The following is a 16,762-nucleotide window of genomic DNA, read 5'->3' on the forward strand; positions in this document are numbered from 1 at the left end:
TCAGAAAGAACTGCCTTGATATGTGTTTCAATTTGTTTGACAAGTATAAAAGAATAAAATCTTATATAAAAATAAGGCATCACTGTTATATAATAGCTGTATATAAATGACATTTTTCTTGTATTTACCAAGGTGCATGCTCTGGTAAGGGTTTGCAGAAGTTTTTATATGAATAAAAGACTAAAACATAATCATATAGCTTCTGCATTGGGACAGATCTTAGGACTGTATTTGTGACACACTGGTGCAGGGTACTAGGGTTGAACGGTAGGCTTGGGATAATGTACCTGGTGCATAGACCTTCAAGAGTGTTTCCAGTATGCCATCTCACTTTACCGTTTGAATTATCTCATCACTAGTTCCATTTTACAGATGAAAAACACTGTGGCTTGGCAACATTAAATACCTTGAGTGAGGTTGCAGCGAGAGTTTGTGGCATGTCAGGGATCCTGTTGACATCATGTTGGATTTCCACATCTCTGCACTTTTCATGCCTCCCCACCTATAAAGACAGGTAAAACAGTGCATGGAGAGGTGCTAGTGCTTTCCCCATGCAAAGATGGGTCTAGAATCCATGTATTCCATGCCTTGACCACTCAAGGGAAACAGTGAGGACATAGTGAATGAGAACTCAGCAAAGGAAGCCTTTATAAGCCTGTCAATTCATCAAGTGACATTGGTGCTGCTGAATATGTGGTCACATACTCCTTACCAAGTTTTGGGGGACAGAGACCACCTGATGAAACTTCCAAAAAATCTTTGTGGTGATGAAGGAGTTTTTCAAGGCAAGGGTATCTCAGGGAAGTACTGTGAAGCTGAGCTTTTAAGAGCAAAATAAACCAAACCCCCAAAACCAAAGGCTGAATGTACTGTCTGATAAGCAGATGCTAATCCATAATGGCAGGGAGGAGAATGAAGGAATTTTGGATTGTGAAGATGGGAGTGAGGGGAGGGGAGGGAGTGTGGGGATGGGAAGGATGGTGGGGTAAGAGGGACATTAATACCCTATATACCTGTATGATTATACTAAAGGGGTGACTCTGCAGTATGTTCAGCCAGAGGAAGGAGCAGTTGTGCTCCATTTGTGTACAACGTGTCAAAATGCATTCTACTGTCATATATAACTAATTAGAACAAATTAAAAAATAAAAGAACAAAAAGTACAGTTCTGAGTCTAACACATCTAGGCTCAAATCCCAGACCCACCTGTGCTAAACTACCTCATGTAGAACTGTTACAAAACCTTGCTATGTCTCAGCTTTCCCACTTTAAAAATTGATATAATAACAGGGCCTACAGCATAAGGTGTTTAGGAGGATTGAGACCCAAAATGTGGCTTCTGACATATAGGTGGCAAGTACCTATTAGATCAGAAGAGTCCTGTGTGGTAAAGGTATTGCCAATGGATCCAGTCACTTCTTTTTCCTTTTAATGAACTTCTCTTTACTGAATTTCTCTGACATTCTCGGGTTCTCACTGCCTCTCTGAACTCTGGGACTCTGGGTTCTGCCTAGCAGACTGAATGGAACACAGCTATTCTGATTCTTTTTACTATAAGGGTGCTGTTTCAGAAGTTTTAAAGGAGGTAAACCTGGTGGACTTCTAATTTGCCAGGCTCCACTTGCATTGAGTTGGGGCTGACCATTTCTGGCTCATGAACTTCAAGTAGACATGACATGTATGCTTCTGGGTCTGGGCAGTTAGGAGCCAATTAGTTTCCTCTCCCATCTGTCTCTTTCCTTGTTGAGGTAAAGCCACACATTGCAGATGGTGTAGCTACAAGATAGACAAGGCTTTTCCAGATCAAAATCACATAGACTTTCACATAGAGCTCAAAAACCAAAACAAAAAAAACTTCACTGTGGCATGTCACTCAGAATTTGGGGTGTATATTTTACTAGATTAAGATAAAGCAAGTGGTTCTCAAAGTGTGGCCCAGGAACCCCTAGGTGTTCCTAAGACACGGTCAGACTGTTTACTAGGTGAAAATAATTTCATAGTGATGCTTTGATGTTCTTTTCTTACCTCTCATTGAGTCAGGCCATACAACAGTTTTCCAGATGCTGTGTGAGGTGTGATGACATCCTTGCTCTCAGAGCTAACAGAAAGTATTCTCATTCTTCTGTTTTAAAAATTCTGTTTTAATTTATATGTGTTAAATATTTATAGATATAAACCACAATAACAAAAGCTCTTTGAGAATCCTCAATAATTTTTAAAGGTGTAAAAGTATCTGGAGATCAAAACACTGAACTGGTCTAACTTGCCTTTTACAGAATTGACATGGGCAGAAGGAAGTGGGATGTAGTAACCCTAGATTCTTTTGTTTTAAACCTAATTTTAAAAACATTTTTAATGAGGGAAGTACAGAAGTACAAAATAAGACATGAATGCATTTTTAATTTAACAAGTTTTTGGTTTCACTTTGGCTGGAGGTGGGTGACTGAAAGGGATTGGGAGTTAATGGAATATTCAGAAGATGGGTACAGAATTGAAAGCCCGGATCACAGGTAAATTAATAACACAAAACAAAAGAAATTGTGTAGTGGCACATTTTATTGCTGATCATGGTAATCAAATGTTGGTTGATAATTTCTACCCATAATATTAGCAAAAATTTTAGTGAATAAATTATGCAAACATGAACAGATAAGTTTAGGAAACTGGTTGTGCTCTGTCTTTCCTAATTAATTATTAAAACAAAAGGATTATGATTTTGTAAACACCTGTTTTCTGCTGTATCCTTTATATTTTAAGGGTATAAAAATATCTGGAGATCAAAATATTTGAGAAACATTTAACTGGTCTACCTTGCCTATTATGATTAATAATTGCTATTAATCCTTATAATCCATATAAATTTCATTTATAATCTCCTTTAAATATGAAACTGACATTCACTATCAGAACCAGAATTTTATTTATTTATTTTTTTCCTAAGGTCCTTATGTTTCTATAATGCCAAGCTGATTTGATGAAATCAAGTCAGAGACAAAGAGATGTGATTATCATGGAGGTGTGGTCATGGAAATTTTTCTGACAGTTTGGTTTTCAACTGTCACCCCCACAATACCATTTCTGCTTCAGAAGTTTAGTGCAATATTTGAAATAGATGTGTTGCTCATTTCTTTCTTCAGATTCAATTCAAACACCTTCAGTGGTTTCTAATTCTGTACCACCATTGATGGGTCTTCTTCATTCATTTAGTCACCAAGTATGTACTGAGTTCCTCTTACCTAGGTGATACTGTTCCAGATGCTGGAGATACAGTGTTAAACAAAATCCATAAATGTTCATGCCCTCCTGGAGCTTACAGCCCAGAGAGAGCTGGGAGTAAATAAGATAAGTGTATAACTTACATATGTTAGAGTGATAAGGACTAAGAAAAATACATTTTAAAAGGAGATTTGTGGGAGTCAGAGGAAGAGTGCAGAGTCCAGTTCTAGGCAGGATGGCTTCAGGAGGACTCACTAGAAAGGGGAACATATAAGAAAAACAACTTAATAACTCAAGAAGCTGCTTGGTTATCCAGAGGAAGAGCCTCCAGGAAGAGTGGGTGATAAGGGAGAGGGTGGGCACTGCAAGGAGCAAGGAGCCTGCCTCTTGCTGAATCTGAGTGAATGAGAGCTTGCACGGCCATTGCAAGAATTTGGGGGCTCTGCTGTGAGCAGGATGGGTGCTGCTCTCTTAGCATTTTGAGGAAAGACATGATCTGACTTGCATTCTAATAGAATCCCTCTGGCTTCTGGGTTGGGGATCCTGTGTGCAGGAGAGCAAGGGCAGAAGCAGAGACCTACCTATGAGAAGTAGTTAAATCTGGGTTGTACTTTGAAGGTAAATTATATGAGATTTTCCCAGCACTTGTTTGTGGGTATGAGAGAAAGAGAGGAGTCAAGGATGAGCCCAAGACTGAGGCTCTGGAAGGAAACAAACCATATGGGGGAAGATGGAGAAGGAACAGGTTCAGCAGAGAATACCAGGACCTTAGTTTTAGTTCTTGTTCAAAACTGAATGTCTGTGCCCCCTCCAAAATTCATACATTGAAATCCTGTTCTCCACCCGCCCAAGTGCAATGGTTTTTAGGAGCTGGGGCCATGATTTGGTCACGGTGCATGAATGGGATAGTGCAATCATGAGAGATTCCAGAGAGATGCCTCTCACCTTCCACAGTGTGAGGACATAGTAAGAAAGCACTGATCAAGAATTACACTGTCACCAAACAGTGGATCTGCTGGTGCCTTGATCTTGGACTTCCAGACTTCAGAATTGTGAGAAATAAATTGTGGTACTCTGTTATAGCAGCTCAAACAGACTTGGAAAACACTTTGATTTTGTGATGCCTGTCAGGCTTTGGTATAGATGGTATGCAGGCAACTGGATAGACAAGTCTGGAGTTCAGGGTATGCACTGGAATTGTGAGATTGGAACTTATCAGAATAAAGACAGTATTTAAAGAATGAGTAAGATTATTAAGGATGTAAATGTGAATAGAAAATGGAAGCAGTCCAAGGACTGGGCTCTGGGCTGCATAATTTAAAGGTTTGGGTTGGGAGGGAGAGAAAATCTGGAAAAAGGAAAAGAATCTAAGAAGGTAAGGGCTCAACTCATCTCTCTCATAATCTCACCATCCTATGTATGCTTCCCTAGACTGTGTGAGATCCAGCCACCTGGGTCGTATAGGACCAGCTTTTCTTACCTTCTTATCCACACTGGTATAATGCCCCATGTCTACTCCTTTCTTACATTGCTTTGTCCTGGTCCATCTTTAAGGAACATTTTCAATGCCTTTCTTATATCCCCAAATCTCTCCCATGTCTTTGTACCTATTAGCACATTAATTCCATATGACTCTCAACTATAGTCCTTTGTGTACCTATTTGTTACTTGTCTAAACTGCAAGCTTTTTGTACGTAAGGACCATGCCACTTTGCAGAATGCCTTGCCCACTCACTGTGCAAACTTGCATTTCATGGAGTGATTGCTGGGAAGGTATAGGCAGGAGGAAGTGAAGCAAAGAAGCAAAGAATGTCTTACACTAAGTCATAACTTCATTTGGATCAGAAAAATTATGTGTTGCTGTGGAAACACAGATCTGTTATTATATTTTTATAACAATAAGCAATATTTTAAAAAAGGATTCAACTCCTTTGGGAATAAGATTGACATCACTGCCCTAACTGCTTTTTTTAACTTTTAAAATTCTCCTTAAAATTGAATGATTGAGAGAGAATAAAAAAAAAAATCCACAACAAATAGATATGATACTGGAATATGATAATTTTAATAATACAGGAGATACATTATAGTTATTTGCAAGTATGCCTATATAATATCATAATATCAAATATGCTAGAATAATATCATATGCACATGACCTGCAGTCTAAAATGTCCTTGCAGATCTGCATTTGCTTCGTTGGCAGGGTCGTATGCCCTCCAGGGTGACGACAGGGCCTGTTTCTTACTGTTTTGTTCAGGGATGCTTTAAACATTTACTTTACCTGCCATAGTACCACTGTGTTTCCCAGCTCTATTTATTTATTATCCCCAGTTCAGCCTAATGTGCAAAGTGGTGTGGATGAACCATGACTTCTGGCTGCACAATGCAATGGGCAGTCTGTCCAGCTCCAGAGGCATTTGAGTATGTGACTGTGGCTCAAGTGAGTAAGTAACAAAAAAGTCATTTCAATTTTTTAAATCAAGCCCTATCATTGCCTGGTAAATAATGTACCTTAAGTGTTAGTTGGGTTAGGAAAACCACTAGTAATGAAGAATAGGAAGGTTCTGGCCACACGAAGGCGGAACCAAAACAAATAAATAAAAAAAGGGTGAGTTCTGTTAAACTTCAAAAAAGGGCTTATTCAGGAATGAAAGTTTTTATTTTTGTTTGTTATTGACTGGCTTGATTTCCTTGTTTCCACTTTAGGTTCTTTTTTGCCCTGGAGACTCAATGATTTTATGTCTGGTGGTTCATAAGTTACAAGATATCTGGAATTAGGTGGTAAGTATTTTTCTTTCTTTAGTGTGAGCCTATAAAACCTCAGCAGTTTGTATTTTAAGGCAATCAAAACTAAGTGGAGTCTTGCATAATTGGCTCCCTTTTTCTAATGTTTCCATAAAAACAAAATACTATAGACAACCCCTGAAAATATAGAGACCTTTTTTCTTTTCTGAATGTAAATGGAATGAAAATTAGGTTGAGAATAATTGCCCTATATGTGTACTCATACACATATGAAAAAATAACACCTTTGAGTCTGTTCACATATTATAGAGTGATTGGAAATTGGAGGAATATTTGGAATAATTACTCTTCTTAAAGATGAAGTACCAAAAAAATAACTTGGATTGCCTGAGCTTTTAGAGGACCAAGCTGATGATAATTTGTTACTATTGTGTGAACTCCCTTCAAAATATCTCTGAAAATGAAAAGGATGAGAGATAAGACTAGTGAAGCCTCAGAACTTTTTATTAAATCACCCATCTTTTCATTTCTATATCTTAAGAAGAGTCAGCCCTTTCACAGCTAGCACAAAATGACCCAACCAAAGTGTGCAATGGCTTTTTTTTTTATCCTTTTATTATAAGAAATATCTCCCTTTCCTTTTTACCTTCTGGAGGTCTTTGGGCCCTAGAACTTCTAGAAAATTTGGAAAAAAATACCTCAAGGAATAATTGAAACTGATTTCACAGATCTGGATGTTGATCTGGACAATAGGCTCTGATGTTGAGTTAAGAAAGATTAGTTTGATGGAAGATGTTGTTTTTAGGATTAGATATGGTACTTTAGAAGAAATGGAAGTATAGCATTTGTATCCTAGAGTGTTGCCACTCTGATGTGGCCAGGCCAGGGCAGCATTCAGGAAAATGAGGGCTAGAGAACATATCTGGCAGGAAAAGCAGCATAGTGAACCTCCCAGTAGAAATGGGCTTACGGAAGGTAGTTGAAGATGAAGACTGTGGAATCAGGGTAGGAGATTATTCTAAACACTAGTAAACAACCCCAGATATGGCATCGAATAGAGAGCTGAGAACTTAACAGAATTTGCTTCAGGGAAATAAAAAAGACCGAGAGAAAGGTCAGGTGTGATCTGGTAGGAAAGAAAATAAGGACAAATGTGAAAGTGAGAAAGGATTTAAAGAGACTGACCAAGGGGAAGGGCAAATGGAATTAAATGACTTGGAAAAATTAATGGCATAGCCTTATAGAACTGCTCCTCCTTGTTGGATGTATACGTTTCCTGGAATTCTGTGCCAGACAGGGAAAGCATAATGTAAATTAGGCTAACATGCATGTTCTTGGTTATTAAGTAAATTAAAAACCCAGAAGTCCTGATATGTGACTTAAGTGACAGGAAGTATTAAGATTGTCATATATATATATATATATATATATATATATATCTTAATACTTCCATATATAGTGGAAGTATTAAGATTGTCATATATATATATATATATATATATATATATATATATATATATATATGTATTAAGATTGTCTCCTTTGTATTCTATAATACAAAATTTGGGAGGAGGCTCTGTATGGAAATGACTAGAATAAATTCAATTCACCTATGACTTAAATATCTGGAAAAGACACAAGCAAGAAAACTATGATTTTTGAACTGGTCAAAGCAAAAAGCTTATTGAGAGCGAGGAGGATTTTCCAATCTGTATTTTGGAGTGAGATTGTTACTAGTATCTGAGAAAAGCTGGAAAGTAGCTAAAGGTGGAACAAAGAAGGAGAAAAGGATAATTTTAAGTGTAATAGGGATATGTAGGATTCAGCTATTAGGGGAGAAATTGATAAAATTCAATCACATGTCTATAGCAGAAATAATAATGCAAATAGAACTTAATTGCCTTAATTTAAAGGTTCAAATGGGCAGAGAATAACTGTAGAACACTTTCTAAAATGAATAAATTTACCATAATTTCATACATTAAGCAGAAGAATTTAAAATTAACTAAAGTGTGACTTATAAGGCCTGAAAATCACATTATTCCATTTGCTTATTATAATTGGTAGAAATAGTTCCTGTCTAAATAGGGGATGGAGTAGAACATACAAGGCCCATGGAGCCAACCAGAATCCATTTTTCTCACATAGTGTTCATTTAAATACATTAGACCATTGGTATTTGCAAGTGTTGAAATAACTTCACATTATATTTGCAAACCCCTTGGTATTTGTTGCATTATTCCTTCTCCTCCCTCATTTTAGGAATGTTTCTAGCAAAATTTAAGATGAAAAGGTAGAATTTAATACTGAAAATTGTGAGTAAAACTTTATACTTAAGATGATTAATAGTTAAGATTTAGATGCTATTCACATGGAGATATTGAGAGATGGGGAAAAACACTTGAGATTTCATAATACAGTAGGAGATTTTAATGACTCCACTGCTATAGAAGATTTAAATTTTTCACCATCATTAACTGAATTAGAATAAGATATACTCCATGTTTGTATAAATATGTCAAAATATACTCTACTGCCACATAAATCTAAAATGAACAAATAGCTGGGCATGGTGGTGCATGCCTGCAATCCCAGTGGCTCAGGAGGCTGAGGCAAGAGGATTATGAGTGGGCTCAGTAACAGTGTGGTGCTAAGCAACTTAGTGAGACCCTGTCTCTAAAAATATAAAATAGAGCCAGGGATGTGGCTTAGTGGTTGAGTGCCACTAAGTTCAATCCCTGGAACCCCCCCCCCCAAAATAACTAATTTACTAAATAAATACATAAATACAAAAATAAAATGAACAAATAAAAATAAAGTAATTACTGATCAGGAAAGAATGAAATAAATTTAATTAAAAATAAGCACTCATAAAAATAATGTAAATAGTTATGGGTTTCTTCTAAGTATGTGTTTTTCAATTTGCTATTAGTGCTCTGAATGTGCAGGAGGCTAAAATGCTGTTCACTGGACATCCTGTTGAAGGGTCAAACATTTAAGTTCTCCCTGGTATGCCTCAGGCAACTTCAGTCACATCCTGAGCTCTTATGTGCCATTTTCCTTTGTCCTGGACTATGTGTGGCCAGTCTCCTTATCGTGTCACTCTTACTCCAAACTGGAAGCTAATCCACTCCATGCTTTTTAGAACTAGTAATGGAACCATTACTAGTGGTGAAAGATTAGGTCAACTTTCATCCTTAAAGAATATCACAGATGAAAGGCAACGGGGGATGAGAAAGAATGCAGAGGCTGCTGATTAGGAGAGACATTCTGGGTCTGCTCATTCTGGCTCTGTCCACCCCATGTAACGTACATCTATGTCACTCTGCCCCCTCCCACAGTTTCCCCCCATTCATTGCACTTAGTTACACCTGGTATCACTCTGTATGTGTCTGTTTATTCATTCATTATTGTCTCCTCCCCCACTAGAAAGTACAGTCGTCCCTTCTTATCTGCAGTTTTGCTTTCCATAGTTTCAGTTTCCTGTGGTCAACTGCAGTCCGAAATTAGGAAATGGAAAATTCCGGATGTGAATAATAAGTTTTAAATCATGCACCACCCGAGTAGCAGATAAAGTCTCATGCTATCCTGGTCTGACCTACCCAGGATGTGTGTCATCTCTGTCTTCAGTGTATTCTTGCTCTCCGTGCCATCCACCAGTGAGTCACTTAGCCTTGGTTATGTTGCTTTTTAACAAAAGCTCTGAGGACCCACCTACCTAGGAAAGCAGCTTAACAAGGACACTGTGGTGACTTGCACAGTCTCCTGTTCTTCTCACTGCCTCTCCTTTTCTCCTTACATTTCATTCCAAGTAGCTTATCCAAATTTCTATTAACTGTAAACCATCCTCTTCCCATCTTCCCAGGGATGGGATAGGGTCCATTATCAACTGGTTCACCATGTAGCTGTTTATCTTCGTTCTTTAACTTAGGAATGTCTTTAGTTCTGTTGTGTGGGAAATGAGTTAACTGCAAATATTTAGGGCTAAATTTTAGGAGCATTATTAGGTAAAAAAAATTATGAAGTGTGTTAATGTAGAGTTGACAGGATGCATTTTTATTTCTTTGCAATGTAATCATGTAGGAGCCAGTGGCTTTAGTGTGTGATGCAGATTATTTCATTTTTATCTTCATGATGTCCAGTGTGCAAGCAGCTATCTCTGAATTGCATACGAGGCAACTGAGGTTCACAAGGGTAAGAATTTTCTCAAGTTCTGGCACTGATAAGTGAAGGAGTCAAGACTGACCAAGACCAATGCTCTTGCCACTGTCCAGTCTGCCTCAGTGTGAATTTACATTCAGTGGCAGGAATAACTGGCAGAGATGGACATAAAAGAAGTAAATGTATCATTGAGGAATGAGTATAGCTGGTACTATTCAAGAATTGCGTGACTGGAACACACCTTATTTCTGTCTAGTAGCTTCCATACCACACCTAGAACCATTTATATGTTTTGAAATATTGAGGGATTACTGTGATTTGAGCACCATGCCTGACTTGGGGATATGGCAGTGCAGGAGGACACAGAGCTGTTGATATTCTACATCTTAAACCTAGTCTTGCCACTAAAATAGAGCTTTTGCCTTCACATGGTCTTACCACCCTTATAGCCCCATAAATACACCACATTGGATGCCTCTCCTCCATCCCACCTTCCATTCTTCCGTCATTTCTCCTATATCTGGCTGGCTCCTGCACTAACCGAGGCCCCTAATACACATTGCATTCCTCTGGGAAGCTCTAGGTAGAACCACATAATGAATTCCTGGGTCCTTGTTGCTTCTGCCTTCAAGGGCTCCATCCTCCATTAAAAACAACAACAAAAATTATAATGATTTTTTTTTCATGATTGCCTTGGTATCAAGATGAATATATTAACAGTACATGTTAAAAATTTTCTTTGACCTAAGAGATCTTCTTTTGTTTTTTTTCCTGTTTTTAAAATAAAGTAAAACCTTTTCAAGCACCCTTAAAAGCGTTATGGGAGGGCTGGGGGTGTAGCTCAGTGGTGGAGCACTTGCCTAGCATGTGGGAGGCTGTGGGTTCCATCCCTAGCACCACAAAATAGGGGGGGAAAGTGCTATGGGGCCTTAGGTTGTGTATGTACTGTGTCTAATGGATACATTGATTGTGGGTCTAGGCACCATCTGGCCAAATCTATTGCTGAGAGAAAATCAGACAAAATTAGGAAGATATACCCTCTTTGGTTTATTATGATCTGTCTGTTAGTGGCTTTTCTGGGAGTTTAAGACTTCTGCCCTTTTGCTTTGGCTGCTATAATCATCACTTAGCTGTCACTTGGTAATTGCCTAATTATATTATTTGGTGATAAGTGAAGTTTTTAAGTGACAAACTCTTCCAAACAGCTGCGATTGGATTTGCTTTTGATACTTTATTTAATTTACAATTGCATTTGTAAAATCATGGTCTAATTCATCTAATGACCCCCATCACAGGCTGTAGAATATTTTCCAAGGGTGTTTTTCATCATACACGAATCAACACCATAATTTTAGAGGGTTCCAGAGAAGTGGGCATTCACATAATTCCTGCCATTGGTTCCCAGCCAAGAAGTAACACACTCCCCCCCCACACAGTAAGAAAGTCATTAATGAATACAAAATGTTTTACCAAAAGGTTGAATTCATCTAGTAATTTAGAGATATATCTTTCTCTTCAGAAGTTTTGGAATCTAGTCCTTGACCTTTTCTATTCTGTGCCCAGTATAAATGTATTTCTTCAGATAAAGTTAATGATGTTATAACTGATCCTGAACAAAAGGTTAAGTTCCTATAAGGGCCACAATTGAATTTTTGGTTAATCTTATAAAAGTGGTTTTATCTGTGTTTTGTTTTTCCTCTAAATTTAAGTGTCTCTCTTAATCAGCTGTCTCTTGGAGAGAATTTGTGTTTTTTTTTTTTTCTCTTTTAGAGAGACCATGATGGTGACATTTGGAAGAATCTGAGTAGGGATGAGTGATGCCCGATTGTGTTTTTCTGCTTCGTAGCAGGTCAGAGTTCTGAAGAGTCTGGGTTGTGCAATGAGAAGTTTGTGTGCTTAGTGAAATGTTGTCCAATTGGCCAATCCTCTAGGTCTTGGGAAATGTCCTAGAAGTTTGGCAAGAAGTTGTTCTCAAGAGAGCACAAATGCTGCCAATTTCCAATTGGCCAAGACACATTACAAGGACCACCTTCTCTCCAAGCAACCTGGCATTTCTATTCCAGGGAAAAAGCAGGATGAGTGAACCTAGATCTATTTTTATACATATATACAAAGCATTGAACCTGACTGTATGGTTCAAATTGTTGCTAATAACATTTAGATCTGCTGTGTGAGGCAACCTGCCTGTCATATTGGCCCTTGCTCAAGTGGCTCCCACCCCTGATGCATATTTGGGAAATGGTGACAGCTGTGCTCTTTGCCTGGCTGCTTCCATTTATGAAAACATGGGGGTAAATGGCAGTCACCCCCACAGGCCCCTTTACTGCAGATCTTCTTTTCTAGCTACAGCCAAGAGTAAAAGCCCCCTGCAGAATTGAATAACAGTCATTCAGAGCCTACCTCAAAGAGGACTAATTTGCTTTATACAACAAAGATCTCAGGAAATTAAAAAAAGAATATATTTCCTTTATTGGAATTTATTAACATTTTTGTGTTTTTAAAACAACTCTCATGTTATTTTAAACTCAGCCACTGGTGGTAGTTTAGGTAAGCAAGACAAAAATAGTCAATTATACCAAGTGGAATTTCCCACCTGAAGTTTATTTCCTGGGTGTGGCTGGGGAAGGATTAGAAAGCTTGGAGCCCACTATATGCCCCTTTGGCAAATCTGGCCTCATTTTATCTTTTAAGCATGGTCAACAGTGTCACCTCTGAAAACAAAGTCTAGTGGCCAATTAGCTGTTACGGTTCCTTCAGAGTGGGTTAATTCATCCTCATTGGTAGAATGCTAGGTTCCTTCATCACCATGCTCATCAGTGCCTGGATCTTTCAGAGTGCTTCTGGAGTTTTGCTCGTTCTTTGTCTTCCCTTCCATATGCACACAGCATAGATGGGAGCCAAAGAGACTCTAGAGCAAGCCCACCACATTCCCCAGGTCTGTCCATGTTCCTATGATCTGAAAGCTATCCTTTGAAAACTTCCCCTGATTCTATTTTCCACTCACTGCTACATTCTCATTTCTGTAAATCCCTCAGCCACAAAAATGTCCAGCTAAAGGAGCTTAAGTGGGTGAAAATGGCTATCAGATGACTGGAGAGGGAAGTAGAGGTTTTGTGTGTTGCTCCTATCAAGTGTCCTTACTCTGTGACCAGGCATATAGCTCTTTTTTTTTTTTTTTTTTTTTTTGGTACAGGATGCCTTAGGCAGTACTGTTTTTATATGTAATAAATGATGAGAGAATAAATAAAAGAAGAATGCCAACAGACACCTGCCTAACCACTTTCACACCTTCAGTGAACACCAGGAGACTTTCTCAGATTGTCCCGAAGCATTTTGTCATACTCGTGACACGTGACTTATTTCCATTAGCAAATATTTTTTGCCTGTGTTCCAGGCATTGTGTTCAAAGTCAACCTAAAGTTGAGTAATTCTGTGGGTCAGACATCCACAATCCACAATCAACTTGAAGGTATGGTGAACTTGGTAGACAATTTCAATAGCAGGAGAGAAGTGTTTTACCAAAGATGTCACAGGAGTAGCATGCAGAAAGAACACCTGACCATGATGCGAGGGTTTAGGAGAGATGTCATTTTAAAGTGAAAAACTAGTTGTCATTTTTATAGTTAAGAAAGTAAAGAAAGATAGTACAAAGAAGAGAGGGACCAACATTTTGAAGGCATAGAGACTTGAAGCTTGAGGAACTAAAGGCAAATTAACAATTTTTTATTATGTCCAAATCAAAAATTTACAGTTTGTTTTCATTTATTGGATAGTCTTTGGAGATGTAGACTCATTGACCTGTATTTTTCATACATAAATCAACACATTTTTGTGATCAATTTTGAGCTCTATACTTTAAGAAGAAGATGTAAATGGTGGCTTTTGCTCAGAAGAAAGAAAACAACATATGCAAAAACTTAAGAGTTGAGTCAAAAGGCAAAGGCCTGACCTGGCTGCTGCTGTTTGACCTGGAGAAATGACAACTTCAGGGTCTTCAAGTCTTTGAAGGATTTAGTTGAGCAGATGCATTAGTCCAGATTTGACAATTTCTTATGATGCCACCATGTTTTCTATCAGATGTCAGTAATTAACCAAGACCTTTGTTTCCTTCCAGGACCAAGTGTGGCCTCATGACCTCATTCAGCATAGTGCTCTCAGCAGTTATTTCTGTGTAGAAAAAAAGATTAGATTAACTTAAAGTTCATTGTCATTCTTAGATTGGATGGTCTCTGCATGCTCCCAAGGGTTCAAATGAGACCAATAGGGAAAGGATATAAGGATTCAGCTTAAAGCTGTCAGAATAGATCAATAAGGGAAGAGGTTGCTCCTGGGGTTAGTGAGTTTCCTAACATAACAGATTTTTGAAGACATACACTATTTAATATATCAAAATTTTAATATGTCCATTTTTGTAATGGCTTTTCTCTCTCACCCCTAGCCTCATGGAAAAGGGCAAAAGAGATACTTCCCCTGAGAAGCAGCAATGTCAGAGATACCCCAGGTCTAGAGTCAACAGGGGTCTTCATTGGGTCACAATGTCAGCACCAGGATTGAGGTCCAAGGCAGAAGATGCATCAAGGAGGCTGGATCCCAAGCAAAGGGTCTCTAGTCTCAGCACTGTATTGCATGCAGGGCACAGAAGGGAAAAGCATTGCTTTTTCCCAGACCATTGGGAGTTTTAAAAACTTGTGATGTTAGGGGTCACTGTGACAGGCTGAAGAGTAATAGCTTCCACCCCTTAAGCTTCCTGAATTCTAAAGTGACCCTGAGAGGTGAAAGGGACTATAGGAATCCTAACAAAACATTTCCTGTGAGTCCAACAGCCATGAGCCTCAGAGTCCGATTTCATTTTATTAAAATGAAAAAAAAAAAAAGAAGAAAAAAGATTTGTTGCACACATGCTTGTATTTGGGGACTGAGGTTTAAAACTGCTATGATATAACTAATGCTCATTGGCTAGGGAGTCTTTGAGGGCATTCAAACATTGGAGCCAGGCTGGACTAGTTAAATTATAAAGTCACTCTCAGTTCTGAGATGTTATTCTTTTTTGATTCATGATCAAAATGTTTCCTGACCTCTTTCTTAGGCAGAACAATTCTCATTCCTTTCACCACTGTATTGTCATTTCTTGTTCACTTATTGGTTTTTTTTTTTTTTTTTTTTTTTTTTAGGAACTGGGGATTAAGTCTAGGGCCTCGCACATGGAAGGCAAGCACTGTTCCATTGAGCCACATCCTCAGCCCTTTGTTTATTTGATTTTGAGACAAGTTCTAGTTAGGTGACTCAGGTTGGCCTCAAACTTGCAATCTTCCTTCCTCAGTCTTCACCTTTTGTTCATACAGGTAACTTTCAGGATAATTCCAAATTATTTTTTTTCAAAAATTTGACTTGGTATTTTTTTTAATATTTATTTTTTAGTTGTAGTTGGACACAACACTTTTGTCTCATTTATTTTTGAATGTGGTGCTGAGGATCAAACCCAGGGTCTCGCACGTGCGCTGACTTGGTATTTTTTATTTTATTTATTTTCGTGGTGCTGGGAATTGAACCCAGGGCCTCAAGACTATTAAGCAAATTCTCTACTATTGAGCCACACCCATAGCCTCTCCAAATTCTTTTAAATGTGTGATTTTCCACATCTAATACTAAGTGTGGCCTCAATTTCTGCAGCTATGAAATGCAGCAATTAGCAGCACCTGTTCAGGGACAGATTCACTGTGAAATTAATGATGCTTCACCTTTGGGTTCCTCTTACATTCTTTGGGCCTCTTCCAAAGCCCTGGGAGCAAGGTAGATAGATTTAGCAAAAACAACAACTACAACAATAAACCCCCCAAAGTGTCCCAATTTTTGTATGAGACATACTTATGTTAAGAAAGTTGTTCATTGTTTATCTGAAATTTGAATTTAACTGGGAGTCCTTTTCTTGCCTGCCAACCCTACTTAGGAGATTCCCTTGTCATAGTGCACTAGTGATTCTATATTCTTTTCAAAGAGGGAGCCCAGATTGATTAAGCTCTATGTTCCACCAAACCTGGATTCTCTCATGAACAGTACATAGTTTTTTAACTTGAATCACTTATGTTGCTATTATTGAAATGATCATGGTTGCTGCTGTTGTTTTATTAGAACTATGCCTTGCTAGACAGGGGTTACAACAATTTATGGCCTTTGCTGACATTTTTTAGCTTATGATGAATCAAGACCAGCAACTTTTATTTTTCTTCACTTGCGTTTAATTGTTTTTTTCTTGTGTTGAAAATTCCATTTGCATCAGGACCTCTCTATTCACAGCATTTTAATTAATCCATAGCATGTTCTGCGTCACCATCTTTAGTCATTGCTTCTCCTACCAGTAAAGAGAATACATGCAGCTTAGAGTCAGAAACAGTATTGTCTCATTCAAGCAGAATCCTATGAAAATATTGAGCCAGTCTCAAAAAAGGAACCAGAAAGGAAAGTCATTTTCTTCTGAGGCCAATCGTCTGCTTTCTTCAATGCTTATTTTCATGATTTTTGGAGTAGTCAAAGAGGTCCTTTCTTCTCTGTTTTTAACCCACTAGCCATTTGTGAAACCTGAATCTATTCACATCACCCTAGGCTCTAACTCTCTGAATGTTCATTCCTGACAATTAGC

General features: G+C 38.2%; 1 long non-coding RNA gene across 2 annotated transcripts in view; it reads left to right on the top strand.

Annotated features, from left to right (window-relative positions):
- LOC131424859 (uncharacterized) overlaps nucleotides 1–16,762 on the top strand; it is a 78,911-nt gene that overhangs the window by 45,232 nt on the left and 16,917 nt on the right. For both annotated transcript variants that reach the window (XR_009228442.1, XR_009228443.1), the window contains exons 2-3: nucleotides 5,551–5,663; nucleotides 5,926–6,000. This is a non-coding gene — a long non-coding RNA (uncharacterized LOC131424859). The remainder of the gene's footprint in view (nucleotides 1–5,550; nucleotides 5,664–5,925; nucleotides 6,001–16,762) is intronic.

Source organism: Marmota monax, unplaced genomic scaffold (genome assembly GCF_021218885.2).
Source record: "Marmota monax isolate L192 unplaced genomic scaffold, Marmota_monax_Labrador192_F-V1.1 WCK01_AAM20220418_F8-fsc00070, whole genome shotgun sequence".
NCBI lineage: Eukaryota > Metazoa > Chordata > Mammalia > Rodentia > Sciuridae > Marmota > Marmota monax.